General features: G+C 40.3%; 1 long non-coding RNA gene across 2 annotated transcripts in view; it reads right to left on the bottom strand.

The window, feature by feature from the left end:
* The window catches only part of LOC138831334 (uncharacterized), a 155,573-nt gene that overhangs the window by 87,868 nt on the left and 52,839 nt on the right, over positions 1-14,866 (bottom strand). The gene's annotated exons all lie outside the window — the stretch shown is intronic.

Genomic DNA, 14,866 nt, shown 5'->3' with positions numbered 1-14,866 from the left:
AGAATGATGACTGAAGCATCTTAGAGAATTTAAATGTTAAGTATTATAAGGTCCCCAAGTACATGAAAACATAAAAGGGTTTATTGAATTTGGTGTTTACAAAGTCACATGGTTCCCTTTGCCAGCGAAGGCTCAATGCCAAAGTAAGCAAGGAAGCCTGTTTTCAATGGAGTGAGAAGTGAATAGATTATAAGAAAAGTGACACATCTTATTTCTTTGAGAAGGGTCCCTGAAAAGAGAGGAAGAGGAAGAGAAAGAAGAAGAAGAAGAAGAAGAAGAAGAAGAAGAAGAAGAAGAAGAAGAAGAAGAAGAAGAAGAAGAAGAAGGAGAAGGAGAAGGAGAAGGAGAAGGAGAAGGAGAAGGAGAAGGAGAAGGAGAAGGAGGAGAAGGAGAAGAAGAAGAAGAAGAAGAAGAGAAGGAGGAGGAGGAGGAGGAGGAGGAGGAAGAAGAAGAAGAAGAAGAAGAAGAAGAAGAAGAAGAAGAAGAAGAAGAAGAAGAAGAAGAAGAAGAAGAAGAAGAAGAAGAAGAAGAAGAAAGAAGATGAGAAGGATGAGAGGGGGAGGAGAGAAGAGGAGGGGGAGGGGGACTGGGAAGTGGGAAAGGGGAAGAGGGGGAGAGGAAGGGAAGAAGAGGGGGGAGGAAGAGAAGGAAGAGGAAGAGAAAGAAAACAAGGAAGCTTACTACTTAGGGACCTTAATTTATTACTTTTTAATTAGCTAATACGTTAAGGATACTCTGCATAGCAGTGGAAAAGCAGAGTTTTTTAATTTGAGCAGAAGGCATTTGGTCTCCATTTGCTCATAATTTCACCCAATCCTTCTCTTCAGTACTCTAAAATTCTCTAAAAGAAAGCTTATCAACTGTAACCATGGGAGCAAGTGAGCAAGTGGTAAGTCCACTGAACTCATTTTGTCATTCCAGGTAGTAGTCTACACCTTGGCCACTGTGCTGTGACCACTGGCTTTCAAAAGCCTTTCATTTTTTCAATTTTCTTTCTTTTTTCTTTTTTTTTTTTTTGTAGGTTGTGGGGCTTGAATTCTGGGCCTGGGTACTCTCCCTCAGCTCTTCAGCTCAAGGCTAGCTCTCTACTATTTGAGCCACAGCACAACTTCTGGCTTTTTCTGCTTATGTGGAGCTGAAGAATTGAACTCAGGGCCTCATGCATGCAAGGCAAGCACTCTACCACTGAGCCACCTTCTCAGCCCCTTCAATTTTCTTTCATCCTTCAATTTTGTCCCTCTCTATAACCCTTGTCTCTCTCCCTCCTGCTTTCCTTCCTTTCTTTCTCTCCCCCCCTCCCTCCATCCTTCTCTCCCTTTTTTCCTTCCTTCCTTCCTTCCTTCGTTCCTTCCTTCATCTCTCCTAAAATTTCTTGTTTTGGTATGAAGTCGTACCCAAGCAATTAGCTATGCTAATTAATATGCCAATTAATAGTTGTAAGTGGTTGCATAGTATTCTGTGACATGGAAAAACCATTATTTAACCTAAAATCTTCTCTGTTTGGACATGGGGGTCTGTTTCAAGATAATTGTTCACCTTGCTACCTAAAATTTGTGTACAATGGTCATTTCCTGCAGATAAATTTCAAAAAGTGTCAATAAAATGGAGCCATGTGCATAAATGTAGGCCTATTTTTATGACTTTTGTTACACATTGCCACTATGTTTTCCTGGTAACTCAAATTATGAAACACAGAGAGAACATATGCACTGGCCTTTGAATGAAATACATTTATATAACACCAGAAAATGGAAAACCTGAAGCAATCAGCTGACATATTTGAGTATGAAACAGATTTGATTGTTTTTGTCATTATTTGAATAACCAAAGGCCTGTTCATTTTCCACTGATAGTGACAATGTGTAAAAATAAATTGAATTGCTTCAGACTTACAGTTGGATTTCTTTGCTTCCCAAACTGTGGTCATTGCACCAACTGGTCAGCTTGGGGTGAAAACACATCCCCCATGCAACAGGTAAGTTGTGCTGGGATTTAGAAACATGAGAATGAACTGAAGGATGGTTTAACTCACCAAATAAACAAGCATGGTGGATATGTAATTGGCAACCAGCCTCAGCACTTTAAACCTAACCTCAAGGAGAGAAGCTAAGAAAACCTCCCTCCAGTCTGTCATCTCCAGGGGTCCTACATCTGACTGCTTCTGGCCATGTCTGGTTCGCCAGGTTCTAAGATCATATTGAATAGCCTAAGGACAAAAATAATCCGAGAATCAGACGTAGGCATTTCAAAAATCAGTTTCTCCTCAGACAATTTTGCTGATTTCCTGGAAACATGTACAACTCTTAGACCATAGAAAGCCTGCCGTGACCCATGAATATAAACACATTACTAGGGGAAGTCCAACTTTATGTTGTTAACAAAAGACCCTTTTAAAAGTGTCTTGGTTTTCAAAATGCTGCCTTTTCCAAATTATATTTATACAGTGACATCAAACAAGAAGGCTCTTTGATAATCCCTTGACTATTTCGGGAAGGGTGGAGATGGGGAAGATGTGGGCGGGAGCCCTGTTTGGTCACAGCCACTTAGCTACTGCACTTTGATCAGTCTGCAGAGAAGGGGCAAGATCATTATTCTTCCAATCTATAGCCTCAGACTGAACCTTGTTAATAAGTCATGTCTCACCCACTCCATTAATGATCAGCAAATGACTGGAATTGTGGCCAGGAGGCCCAGACATCAGAACAGTATCAAATAACAGCTGACACTGTCAACTAAAAATAGTACTTTAGATGTAAATGAATGACTCAGACTTAATTTCCTAGGATAATACTGTGCATGGGAGGGTTGTTTTAATTTTTTTTCCCTTTTATGTGAGAAGAGGGCTTTATTGCAACCATCTGGGCAATGACTGCAGACTCAGCTCTGTGGGAGTTGGGTACTCTCCCATTTCCACCTCTAAGGCCCTAGGAACACCTGGCATGGTTGGCTTTCTAAGCACATCTGTCTGTTTGACCTTCTAGTCCAGGTCAACAACAAATGAAAGGATAGTTTAGGAAAATTGTCATTGTCCATTTCCAGAAACTTATCCATTTGTATCCTTCCCATCATTTTCCTTCTCCACAAGATGGGCATAATTGAAGGTTAACTAGTCAATGAAACATGACACAAGTTAAATAACTCAGGATAGCCATTGGAACAGATGACAAACTGAAGAAGAAACAAATATATCTTTCTAGGGTAGGCCCACACACAATGCATTTTTAAAGGTTGGCCAAATTGACCAGATAACTTTTTAAAAATAAAGTCTACAATGAAACATGTATGTGTTGCTCATTCTTAGGAGATACTTTTCACTGAATTCATTTATTCATATTTTATAATAAGATTGTCTTTTTGGTTTTGTTCATTTTAATGGATACTTATTACATGAAAGGCCAATGAAGGATGATTAAACTATATGTTCTCAAGAGCTATCTATCAAATGAGCACACTTGGGATTTAGATGGTTTTGTTTTATATGTGTGTGTGTGTGTGTGTGTGTGTGTGTGTGTGTGTGTGTGTGTGTGTGTCACAGTTCTGTTATTATAACAAATACCTGAAACAAATTAACTTATAGAGAGAAAAAAGTTATTTTGGCCTAGAATTGTAGGGGTTTCTGTCCATGGTCAAATGAAAGCATTGCTTTTGAGCAGTATATCAGAATGAGGAGCATGCAGGGCAGTAAAGCTACTCATTTCATGTCAGAATGAAGAAAGACATAGAAATGGTCTGGAGTCCTTCTGTCTTCTTCAAGAGCAAATCTTCCAATGATCTTAGGCTTCTCATTTGGACCCACCTCTGAAATGTTCTATAGAAGGTTCCACCATCTCCCAATATTAACACACTGAAGATTAAGCATTTAACACATAGGCCACTGGAGGACATTCCAAACCCAAACTGTAGCCATATATAAGTTTCTTCTCTCCCTGGACAACTCTCCACCCCACTGCATGATCTTGTTAAACTTAGAGAAAGTATTCTCTGTCCACATTGGGCTCCTCCCAAGATAATTTTATTCCTATGAAAGCAAGAAATAGAGTCTGAAGAAAATATTCTATGAGTCCGTTTTCTTTTTTTGGGGTCCGGTCATGGGGCCTGAACTCTGGGCCTGGGTGCTATCCCTCAGCTCTTCAGCTCAAGGCTAGCACTCTACCACTTGAGCCACAGCACCACTTCCGGCTTTTTTCTTTTTGCTTATGTGGTGCTGAGGAATCGAACCTAGGGCCTCAGGCATGCAAGGCAAGTGCTCTACCACTGAGCCACCTTCCCAGCCCTCTATGAGTCCGTTTTCTACAGGAGTCATAGGCCGGCAAATTGTTAAGAACCCCAAGGGGGACAGCACTGGTTGTGCATGTCAAACGTCCATGAGGGAGAGCTAGGTGGAACCCATGTGTGTGAGGTTCAGGGTGGAGACTGTGAGGCCTTGCGTGAATGTACTGAGCAGGAAATTCACAGCACTTTGGCTGCAGCCTCTTAACTTTGGGTGGAGGTGTGGGACACACACTTGAAGCTAACCCAAAGTTGATGCAGCAAACTGGTGGAACCAGAATTCAACATCAGGGTCCCCAACAATACCTTACTAAGAAATTTCAATCTGTAGACCCTCAACTCAATCTAGATGCTTCATGCACCTGTGCTGGCCTTTTGCCATGAGCCTAAGTACTTTAAGAATGCGTTAGCCGTGCTAATAACACCATGATCTCAGTGACAGACATATGATTACACAGGTCAGTGAGCTGTGAAAAGCCTTTGTGAGTTCCAGAGGCTCTATAGGTGGTAACAGGCAATTCCCTAGACAGGAGGTAAAACCCACCAGTTTATTTTTGTTCAAACTTTCTTTTCTTCCTCTTCCTCTCTTTTTCCTTTTCCCTCTTCCTCTTTCTCTCCCTCTTTTTCTCCCTCTCCTCTCAGTCCCTCTTCTGTCTCAACTAGGGCCTGAGAACTGTCATCATCCTCTACCTCTTTAGTCCCAATAATGTGTGTGTTTGCCAAATGGCTGGTCTCTGGAAACAAGATTGTCCACTCTCCTGACAATGCTGTCAGGAGATGTTGATGACTAGACAGAAACTGGATCTATGGGGCAATAGTAACTTGGGCAACTTTGGGGATTTAGTTATATAGCAAAATGTAAGGAAGGAGATGTGACCAAAATGGGACAAGAGATGTATGGGAAAAGAGTATATGGCCAAGGATGAACATCCCTGGAGGAGGAAACAAGGGAAGACATGAACAAAACAAGCCCAGAGCATCCTGTGAAGGTTAAGGAAGAGGTCCATAGCTCTGACTCACTCCTACAGCCTTTCCTTCAACTCTCTTGGGGGCTCTGGTCTTCTTACTCTGCCTTGAAACTACCTGCAGGCATGTCCTACTTTAAGGCCTTCGCACTAACTGCTGCATTATCCTCACCTTTGGTCCTCAGCTCCTCCCAGACCTGGGCCCCCTCCCATCCCTGGAGTTCCCACCATACAGCTGGGCCCTCCCTTTCTCTGCCCAGATCTACCTGCACTCCCATCTACCTCACTTCCTACCCTTAGACCCCTCCTGCTACCTGGATAGCGATAGTGGCCATGTGCTCCTCTTGGGGGAAATATGGCTCCTTTAATAAACCTTACAATAATCTTTCTCCTGTGCCTGCCTGTCTGCCTCTATGTGATCCCCTGGGATGGATTGGGTGGGACCCTTCACTAACTACTCTTCTACCACCTCTCAGATTTCCACTGGATTCCTCTTACCTTCTTTGGATCTCTGCTTAGTTGACGAAATCTTCCTGAGCACTCTTTTCACACCAAAACTTCCCACTACATGTACCTTCTTTCCCCTTCTCTGCTCTACTAGGACCCCTTCCATTCTCTAGCATCTTTATTAGTAGTAAGGAATCCATTAAGTTGAATATAACTATTTAATAATTTCCTGTTCATAATTTATATAATGATCACATATATCATCATTATGTTTATATATATACATATGTGTGTGTGTATATATATATACTATTTCATGGGGCTTGAACTCTGGGCCTAGGTGCTGTCCCTCAGCTCTTTGGCTCAAGGTGAGCACTCTACCCTTTCAGCCACAGTGCCACTTCCGGTTTTCTGGTGGTTTGTTGGAGATAAGTGTCTCACAGACTTTCCTGCCTGGCTGACTTTGAACTGCAGTTCTCAGATCTCAACCTCCTGAGTAGCTATGATTATAGGCATGAGCCACCAGCACCTGTCAATAATCATGTATATTTAATGTCTGCCTCCGTACTCTTAATCACATATGGACTTCATAAAGGCAGAGATCTTTGTTTTACTAATCTAAGTGGCTAGGTATAGAGAAAATATTATATGGCTTTGTTGAAATGAACAGTGCTAAGTAACTCTGAGAAGGCAAAGAGAATGGGACCAGAGAAGACCATTAGATGAATACTTCAGAAAATACTTGCAACCTTTTGAGAGCAGTTACAGGAGAATAGTATTGGGTAAGGTGGGAATTGTAGAGGAAGTGGAATCACCAAAGATCATAGTGACTATCAGAGTATGGATTCATATTTGGATTAAACCCAGAACCAGAAGTAATTGCAAGAAATCTTAATGATGATGGTACGGTAAGACAAATCTATAGCACATATCTTGTAGGCAATCATGACAGACAGTGATGAAATTGCAGAATTCAGGCAAAACTGCCTTGGGTCCTTCATGTAATGATGTGTTGTTCTGTAAGGAAGATACACAGTGTTCAAGTACAGCTTATTTTAAGGCAATTTTATTTCTGTAAAATCCAAACCTACTGTTGTCAGAGTCAAGGGTGATAGATGTCAGATGGAGATAGGAAAGGAAAGGGAAGTGGGAAACTGAGAAAGCAGCTAAACAAAAAAACAGAGGAAGAAAACAGCAGGACTCAGACACCCCCCTACTGTGGAGAGGAGACAGGCTGGCCCGCCCCAGAGAAAATAGCAAGGTCCCAGGGCAGCAGAGGAGGAAAGGGCACAGGGAGGAGGCTGTGCTGGGGAGGAAGTTAAGACAGCCAGAGAACAACAAGCTCAATTATAGAAAGATCTTGCAGGAAGGGGATCTGCAGGAGGAGGGAGTGATTGGAACTTGAAACAACGAATAAGCCGGAAAGAGAAGAGGGAAAGAAAAAACCCTGAGGGCAGTCAAAGGCAGGATGAAATCCATCTCAAAAACATGACCCAAGAATAGGGGAATAAGCAAGACCACAAAAAGAGCTGAAGGAGAAACTGGAGAAACAAATCAGAAACAAATGAGAATGAAAACAAATGAATGTACCTTTTCTGTGAGAAACTAGGAAGTGTTCAAGCTTGTATGGAATTTGTTTGATCATGGGTCATTAATTCCTCCCACCGTGCAATGAACTTGCATATGTAATGAAGCCATCTCATGAGGGTCAAATGCAGAAAGGTGGGGCCTACAAATAGAAGGGGTGTCTGAGTTAAAGTCACATGATATTTGCCTAAAGATTCAGGAATGTTAGATCCTAGGGAACCTTGAAGGCAGACTCTCTATAGATGAGGTCCCATTTAAGGTGTCAGGATGGACAAGGAAATACCACGGTCCACTTGAAATGAAAAGGAGACAAGCTGTCATTAAGCCAAGTTCTTCACTAAGCAGATGGAAAGCAGGTATGAAAATGAAGCTCCCAAGCCGTTTTTGCATGCAAGAAATTTCAACCATGCTCTCAGAAAAGAGATAGCTAGTCTGTAGGGACCATGAAAAAGGAGATAATCCATTGAAAAGTACCTATAGTCATAAATTCTATCAAGACCCTGTCTTTTAGAGGTATATTCCTTTAGCTTGCTGCCTGCAGGATGTCTGTTGTTCTCATGCCTTAATAAATCTTCACTTTCTCCTACTCTCTTATGTAAGAGAGTAAAAAAAAAAAATCCTATAGCACTCCTTAGAAGCCCATTATCTAGTGGAATGTGGGAAAGATTCACAGCACATTTCCTATCTGAGGTATAGGGCTCAACCAATGGGCTAGACTAACACTATTTGTCTTGGCCAAGAAAATACCTCCTGTGTTTGCTATCAACAGAAGGTTGAGTGCAGGAGAAGCCAATATTTTTGAGAAGAAGAGGTCTGTGAAGGACTCAAGCTTACCTCATAACCCAGGTGCATCAGGAATACCTGCCTCTGAGTAAAGCATTGTGTTCTGGAGGTTTGACATCCCCAGGTGAAGTATTCTAGGCCTAACCACAGGTCCCCACCGCCCCAGGTTTTGAGAAAACCATATCCTGTTATCGATAAGCCACCTGCCCCTAGTGTCATGACCTGTTCCTTTGAGTCATGATCTACTCCTGACCAGACTCAAAATAACCTGGGCCCCAGCCTCACCTCTTTGCACAACCTTTATCCCACAGAAAGGTTGCTTGCTTTTCGCTAATGTGCCTTGATAAACAGTCCTTGCCTGCTGAGATGCAGTCCTGTCTGTTCCTTTCTCCTCCAGTTTCCTAACAGTCTGCTTTTATCTTAGACCCTGGCAAGGGAATTTTTTGTAACAGTAATCACACAAGAACAATGGTTAATATTTTAGCACAGTACATGTGTTGTATGGTCCATCCACATTATCTGCAGGTTCTCTTTTTACCCATTTGTTGAAATGTATTTGTGACACCACGGTACCTCCCTCTCCCTCCCCGCCATCAATACTTCTGCAGCATGCTGGTGGTCATTCAACACATCACTTCTTGAGGAAATACAGGTTAGGTCCCTGTGAGACTGTCTGCAACACTTTTGCCAACCAACTGTAAAACAGTACTCATTTTATGTGTAAAACATCTGTGCAAAACATCTTATTAAATATATAGTATTAAATGATTAACAATAAACTCAGTGCAAAGAGCCCCATAACTCATGCCTAAAGGAAACTTTCTTTGCCACATCATGGTTCGCTGTAAGGCATAGCACAGCCTGCTTGTACTTAGGAACCAATAGTGTTAGAAATAATTTGGGATGTTGGTATGTTGCATAGGAAAAAGGACACCAACCCAAAAGGAACTTGGCAAGGCTGCTTACTTCTGCAAAAGCATGCACCATCAGCCCATAATCTGGCAGGCAAGTTCAGAACAGACAGGCTGCTCCTTTTTTATCCCTAACCCAGCAGGCCCTGCCCCTCTATTCACACATTGGCTGAGCTCAGGTGCACAATCAGCAAAAGAATGTGGCTTAATTAACAGGATGTAATTACACTTCAAGGAGCTTCTAATAGGATGTCTTAATTAAAGGATATACGAAAGTAAAATGTAATTAGTAAGGGTCAAGCTACTTGGCCAAAGCAGGAACCCTTCCAGAAAACATTTTCCTCAAGATTAACAGAAACCAAGCAGACAACCTTGAAGATTTTCTCATAAATAAAAAACATCTCAGCAGTATCCTCTCAAAGCTAATCTATACAGTGAAATCACCATCAAAAAAGCACATAAAACGAAAAGAGTGTGTCTGAATACATCACACCAAAGACCCTAGTTTAAAACATCAGAGCTGAAACAAGAAGGCAAAATGTTGCCTTCTTCCACATCAACTTGGAGCACACATGTGCATCAAAGGATGACTTTTCCTATGCTTTGTGTTTACCCAAGAGGGACCCCAAGAAATGATGCTTCAATATTGCCTCGTTCAGTATTTTAGGTTGAACTTAACTACTGCACATTGTAAGAACTGACTATGTTATTTCATTTAATAGTTCCATTCTAGAAAATAATTCTAAAATGTCCATTTTACAAAAACATAGGCGTAGAGGCATTTTAGGCCTAAATAGGTTACATATTGTATTCAAAGTGAGTACCTTGGAGTTCTGGATCTTAGGATCCAGAGTTCTATTCAGCTCTGGATCTACAGCTTGTAGTGATGATGCTACCCTTGCGGGAAGGGGAAGAGGAGGGAATAGACTTGATTTGATCCTAGGAGATGCCTGGAAAAATTTTAGTAGGAATGTTCAATAGAACTACTAAATGTATGCCCGAAATGAAGCTGTTGCTCAACTGGTAGAGTGCTACCACTGAGCAAAAATGCTTAGGAACAGTACCCAAGCTCTGGGTTCAAGTCCAGAACTAGTTCACACAGACACACAAAACTACTAAATCTACAAAATTTAAGATGAATTTAGTAAATTTAAATAAAACTACAACATTTGAAACCACAGGTAGAGAAAGAACCTTGAAAATGTGGTTGTTATTGTTGTTTTGACCTTCGTTTCTATTCCTGGGTGATGTGGCTTGAGGAAAACTCAGGGTTCCATGAGTATGTAATCATGCCCTGGTGACAATAAAATATAATACAAATATGTAGCACATTAGAAAAACACCAAGCTGAAAGCAGGAAATTCTTGTTCTTGTCTTAACTCTGCCAGTAACTTGCTGTCAGGATTTGAGAAAATTCCCTTCACAGCTCCACATCTTAGCTGTCTAACTTGTAAAGAGGCTGGTGAATGATCCCTTTGGCTCCAAGTTTTTCTACAGGAAAAACCGTACTACTCTCTCTGGCTCCTAACTGGGTGACTCTAAATTCTATGCCACCTTGGAATAGACTTGGCTTATGTTTTTTATCTTGGCCTAATTGCTACTGGTAACTTCTTTCACTCTCAAGGTTGTGCCAATTTGGACAATAAATTGTATGACTATTCTGTTCTTAACCAGCATTTGTTCATTGTGCCTTGGTTCAGTCAGATGCAAGACAATGCTTACACAAGTCATGACAGTGGACACTAGCTGGGGTTATCTTGTCCAGACACTGTGTGCTGTTGGTAACTGTTGGACACTTGGCTGTTACCTGCTACCAAATTCCTGGCCCATCTAGCCTGGTTCCTTTCTTGTACTTTGAGCCTTTACTATGAAGTGTCTTCCTGCCTAGGCTGAGAAACGGTGTTTTGCCTTTTGGCTCTCCTAAAAGAAAATATCAGCTATACTAAGAGGAAAAATATTTAATATAAAGAAAAAAATACTTGGATTTAGTACCAGAAATTCAAAGACACAGTATATCTTAATAAAGTCATTTCATAGTTAGATTTGGTCTTTTTAAATCAGATTACTTATAATCATAATACAATTATATCAGTACAATTAAATATAACAGAATTTATTTGAAGATGTAGAATTAAAAGACTAGTTGAGAAGCAAGATGGCAAAACAAGAATATGTGACAGTTAGTTTAGATTCTCTTTAAATGGATTCTCATCCCTTGGTATCATATAAGAAAGCTACATCAACCACTATGTGTATATGAAAATATTGCCATATATATTCATAGATACAATTTTTTGAGGGTACATAGTACAAGTTGAGCTTGAACTCATGATCATCCAGCCTGAAATTGCATGTTTGCACCACCACCCAGAGCCGTGTCTTCACTATTGTATAAAGAACTATATTACTCATTCAAGCGTTATACAAATAAAGTATATAGTTACACCTTACTCTTATTCTTTTAGTAGTGTGTTATATAAACTATATTATGCAATGTTATATTTTAAATTTTCATAGCAAACATTTTTCCCCAGATAGTGAAAGAAAAATTTTAGCTTAGACCAAATAAAATAATCCTATATTTTTTAATGGCACTTGGGAAAGTAAACAGTCAATTAGTCTAATTCTCTAATCTGTGTTTTGGTTCAAGCTTCCCTTCCTTATCTTTCTGGGTAACCTTCAGCTAGCTATTCAACCCAAAAAAAATGTACCATGGGTAAGTTAATAATTGAAGAAACATGGCTGAATTGGTATTCTAATTCAACTACTGTTCATGTAGGTTACTCACAGGTGTGGAATAACAACTCTTTCCCAATAATAATTACTGCTTTCTGGAAAGAGCTTGGTTCAGGAAGATGAATGAAGAAAGAATTTGTAAGCTTAGTTGGCTAACTTTTCACTTAGAGTCCTTTGGAAGGACATGGAGATAGATAATTGACTAAGTAATCATATTTCCTGGAACTTGCCAACCAGAAACTGAAAGAGTCCTTGCTTTGACGTGCTAGAACAAAGATAACAAAGTAGCCCTGTGTCCCTCCACACAGCCAGGAAATGACCCTGGAAAGACCTAAGACTGACAGGGGCTCTGCTGGCCTATGCCCTAAAGAGGAAGAAACTATCACCAAGTTTTATCTGGTTCAGTTCAGAGTTTAAAATATCATCCACTGCCTGTGCCAGAGAGAGAGCAGGGGAGGGAACATGAGAGAGAGAGAGAGAGAGAGAGAGAGAGAGAGAGAGAGAGAGAGAGAGAGAGAGAGAGAGAGAGAGAGAGAGAGAGAGAGAGAGAGAGAGAGAGAGAGAACAATTCGATTTCCAAGCAAACAGAAAAGGGCATTTTGTATTTAAAGACCTGTTGCTTTTTTACAGATTCAAGTTATCTGAAGTTGAAAAACTAAATGTTATAGGGCACTTACACTTTGTCTCTAAGACACACATTAAGTAAAAACCTTTTTACAATTTAGACATGTATGCTTAATCTGTATGCTGTGTGTAATTTTTTTATTTGGTTATTTAAAAAAGAAGAAAGAAAGAAAAAGAAAACAAATTCATCTTTGCCTGGTGTCTGGTTCAAGATATTTGACTTTTAAATGTTAACCTAAGAAAATAGAATGTGGTTGCTATTTGTTGAGCCTGGAACAATGGAATTTGCTCTATGTTTGTTTAGCTCATTGGAGCTACTGCCTTACCTGCCACCCATTATACTGCCTAACCACCTTCTTTGCCTACATGGACTATGACTATAGTTTCAGGTTATGATTATGTGTATAGTTTCACCCGTTCCCTACCCAAAATTTGGGGTGAAACACAAGTTATGCAGTGGCTAATTCAGATCTTGAACTACTGGACACTTACCAGGTCAATCTCAGAAACATACATCATTCTTGAAGCCAAGACATAAATCAAGGCAATCAAAATCCTAGCTTGAAACCTAGTAGTCCACAACTTTGAGGAATAATATGAGTGATCAGGAATACCTTGAGAACTCTGTTCCTGGGTCAATGATTCTTCGACCTTTCCTTTTAGAGTTTCTATTATGTGTTAGTGTGTTGAGGGCCAGGTCAGGTGAACAATCTTGGTGGGGAGTGGAGTCTGTACATGTTCCTTGCCCCTGAATAGTATGAGAAGTGCTAGGAATCTTAGAGACATTTTACCTTCATAATCAGCATTTTTTCATAGTTAGAAACAAACTAAACAATTTCAATAATTCTCTTTTGCAGAAGTCAAGAAAGAAAAGGAGAGTATGATAAAATACTCCAGATGGTTAATGGATTGTGACATTCACCTAAATGTGAGGGAAGGCTGGGAACTGAAAACATCTTGCAGAGAAATAGTAAAAGCAATTCCTCTCAAATATTTTAAATGAGAAGAGTGATCTTTTTGAGTCACAAAAGTCATACTAAGCAAAGAACTGACTGGGAAAAAAATCCACTGAAGGAATTTAATGAGTTGGATAGGTAATTTCCTAAGGGAGAGGAAATGATCACTTTTGAGAAATCCTAGGAAGAAAAACATATATTTTGACTAGGTCTCTTTTTTTCTCTCCCTGTATGATCTGGCAGTCAAAAGGAAGATAATAATAAGGAGAAAAAAATAGTCCAAAGCTTTCCAAGAAATAGTCAAACAGCTCTCCTTCAGGAAAGGATGAGACTCTGAGACTGAGCAGATGACAACATGAATTCGTGGTCTTCCTGCTAGGAAGGTGAACAATGGAGTTAATTTTGCCCCTAGCCACTGGAGGGGCCATATGATGAGAAGAGTCAAGTTGATTCTCAAAAATGCTTGGGGCGGGGAAGGAAAGAAGGCCAATTCTATCTTCAACTAGATGTTCATGCATTGACTTCTAACCGTTGAAAGGTGATAAAGAGATCATATTACAGTAAGCACATTCCTTCAAACTTTATTCTGTGTTATATTGTGTCTTATATATGTAAATGATTTAATATAAAAGTGAAATTGAGGTTGGGTGGCTAGTGGCTCACACTTGTAGTTCTAGCAGCTTAAGTGGCTGAGATCTGAGGATTGCAGTTCAAAGCCAGCCCAAGCAGGAAAGTCTGTGAGACTCTCCAATTAACCACTAAAAAAAAAAAAAAAAAAAAAAAAGCCAGAAGTAGAGTTGTGGCTCAAATGATAGAGCACTAGCCTTGAGCACAAAAGCTCAGGCACAGTGTCCAGGCCCTGGCTTCAAGCCCCAGGTCTGGCACACACACACACACACACACACACACACACACACACACACACACACACACACACACACACACACACACACACACACACACACACACACACACACACACACACACACAATTAAAATTAAATGAAATTGCCTGTAATCCCAGCAATTTGAGAAGTGGAAATCAGAAGATTATTGTTCAAAGCCAACCCTGATAAGGGGTGTTCCTGAGACTCCATCTAAACCAAGCATTAGATGAAATGACTGGTGACTATCATCCTAGTGACAGAGGAAGCAGTGACTGGATGCAGTAATGTGCATCTGTCAACCTAGTGAAGCATAAGTAGGAGGATCACAGCCCAGGCTGCCCTTGGCAAACAAGTGAAACCCTACCTCAAAGAAGCAAAACAAAAATACAAAATGGGTCTGGAGGTATGAGTCAAGTGGTAAGTGTACTTGTCTGACACAGGGCTCTGAGTTCAATTCCCTAGTACCACAAAAAAAGAGAAGGAAAAATTATTGAGAACTTTTTATTTGAAAAAAAAAAGTAACTATTTTCCTGCTTCTTTCAGTTTTCCTAGTCAACTACTTATAGCAGACACCTGTGTTTACATGGTCTCACATACTATAATTAGTGTGTTTGTTTAAAATAACTAATAAGCCTCCACAGGCTTGGCTTAGAATACTTGTGGAGTTATTGTTGTTGTGGTTTGTTTGTTTTTGGTCAGCCA

The sequence above is a fragment of the Dipodomys merriami genome, unplaced genomic scaffold, assembly GCF_024711535.1.
Source record: "Dipodomys merriami isolate MVZ:Mamm:240054 unplaced genomic scaffold, mDipMer1.0.p SCAF_192, whole genome shotgun sequence".
NCBI classification, from domain to species: Eukaryota; Metazoa; Chordata; class Mammalia; order Rodentia; family Heteromyidae; genus Dipodomys; species Dipodomys merriami.
Note: the sequence above shows the minus strand (reverse complement) of the source record. Positions and strands in the feature narration are given on the sequence as shown.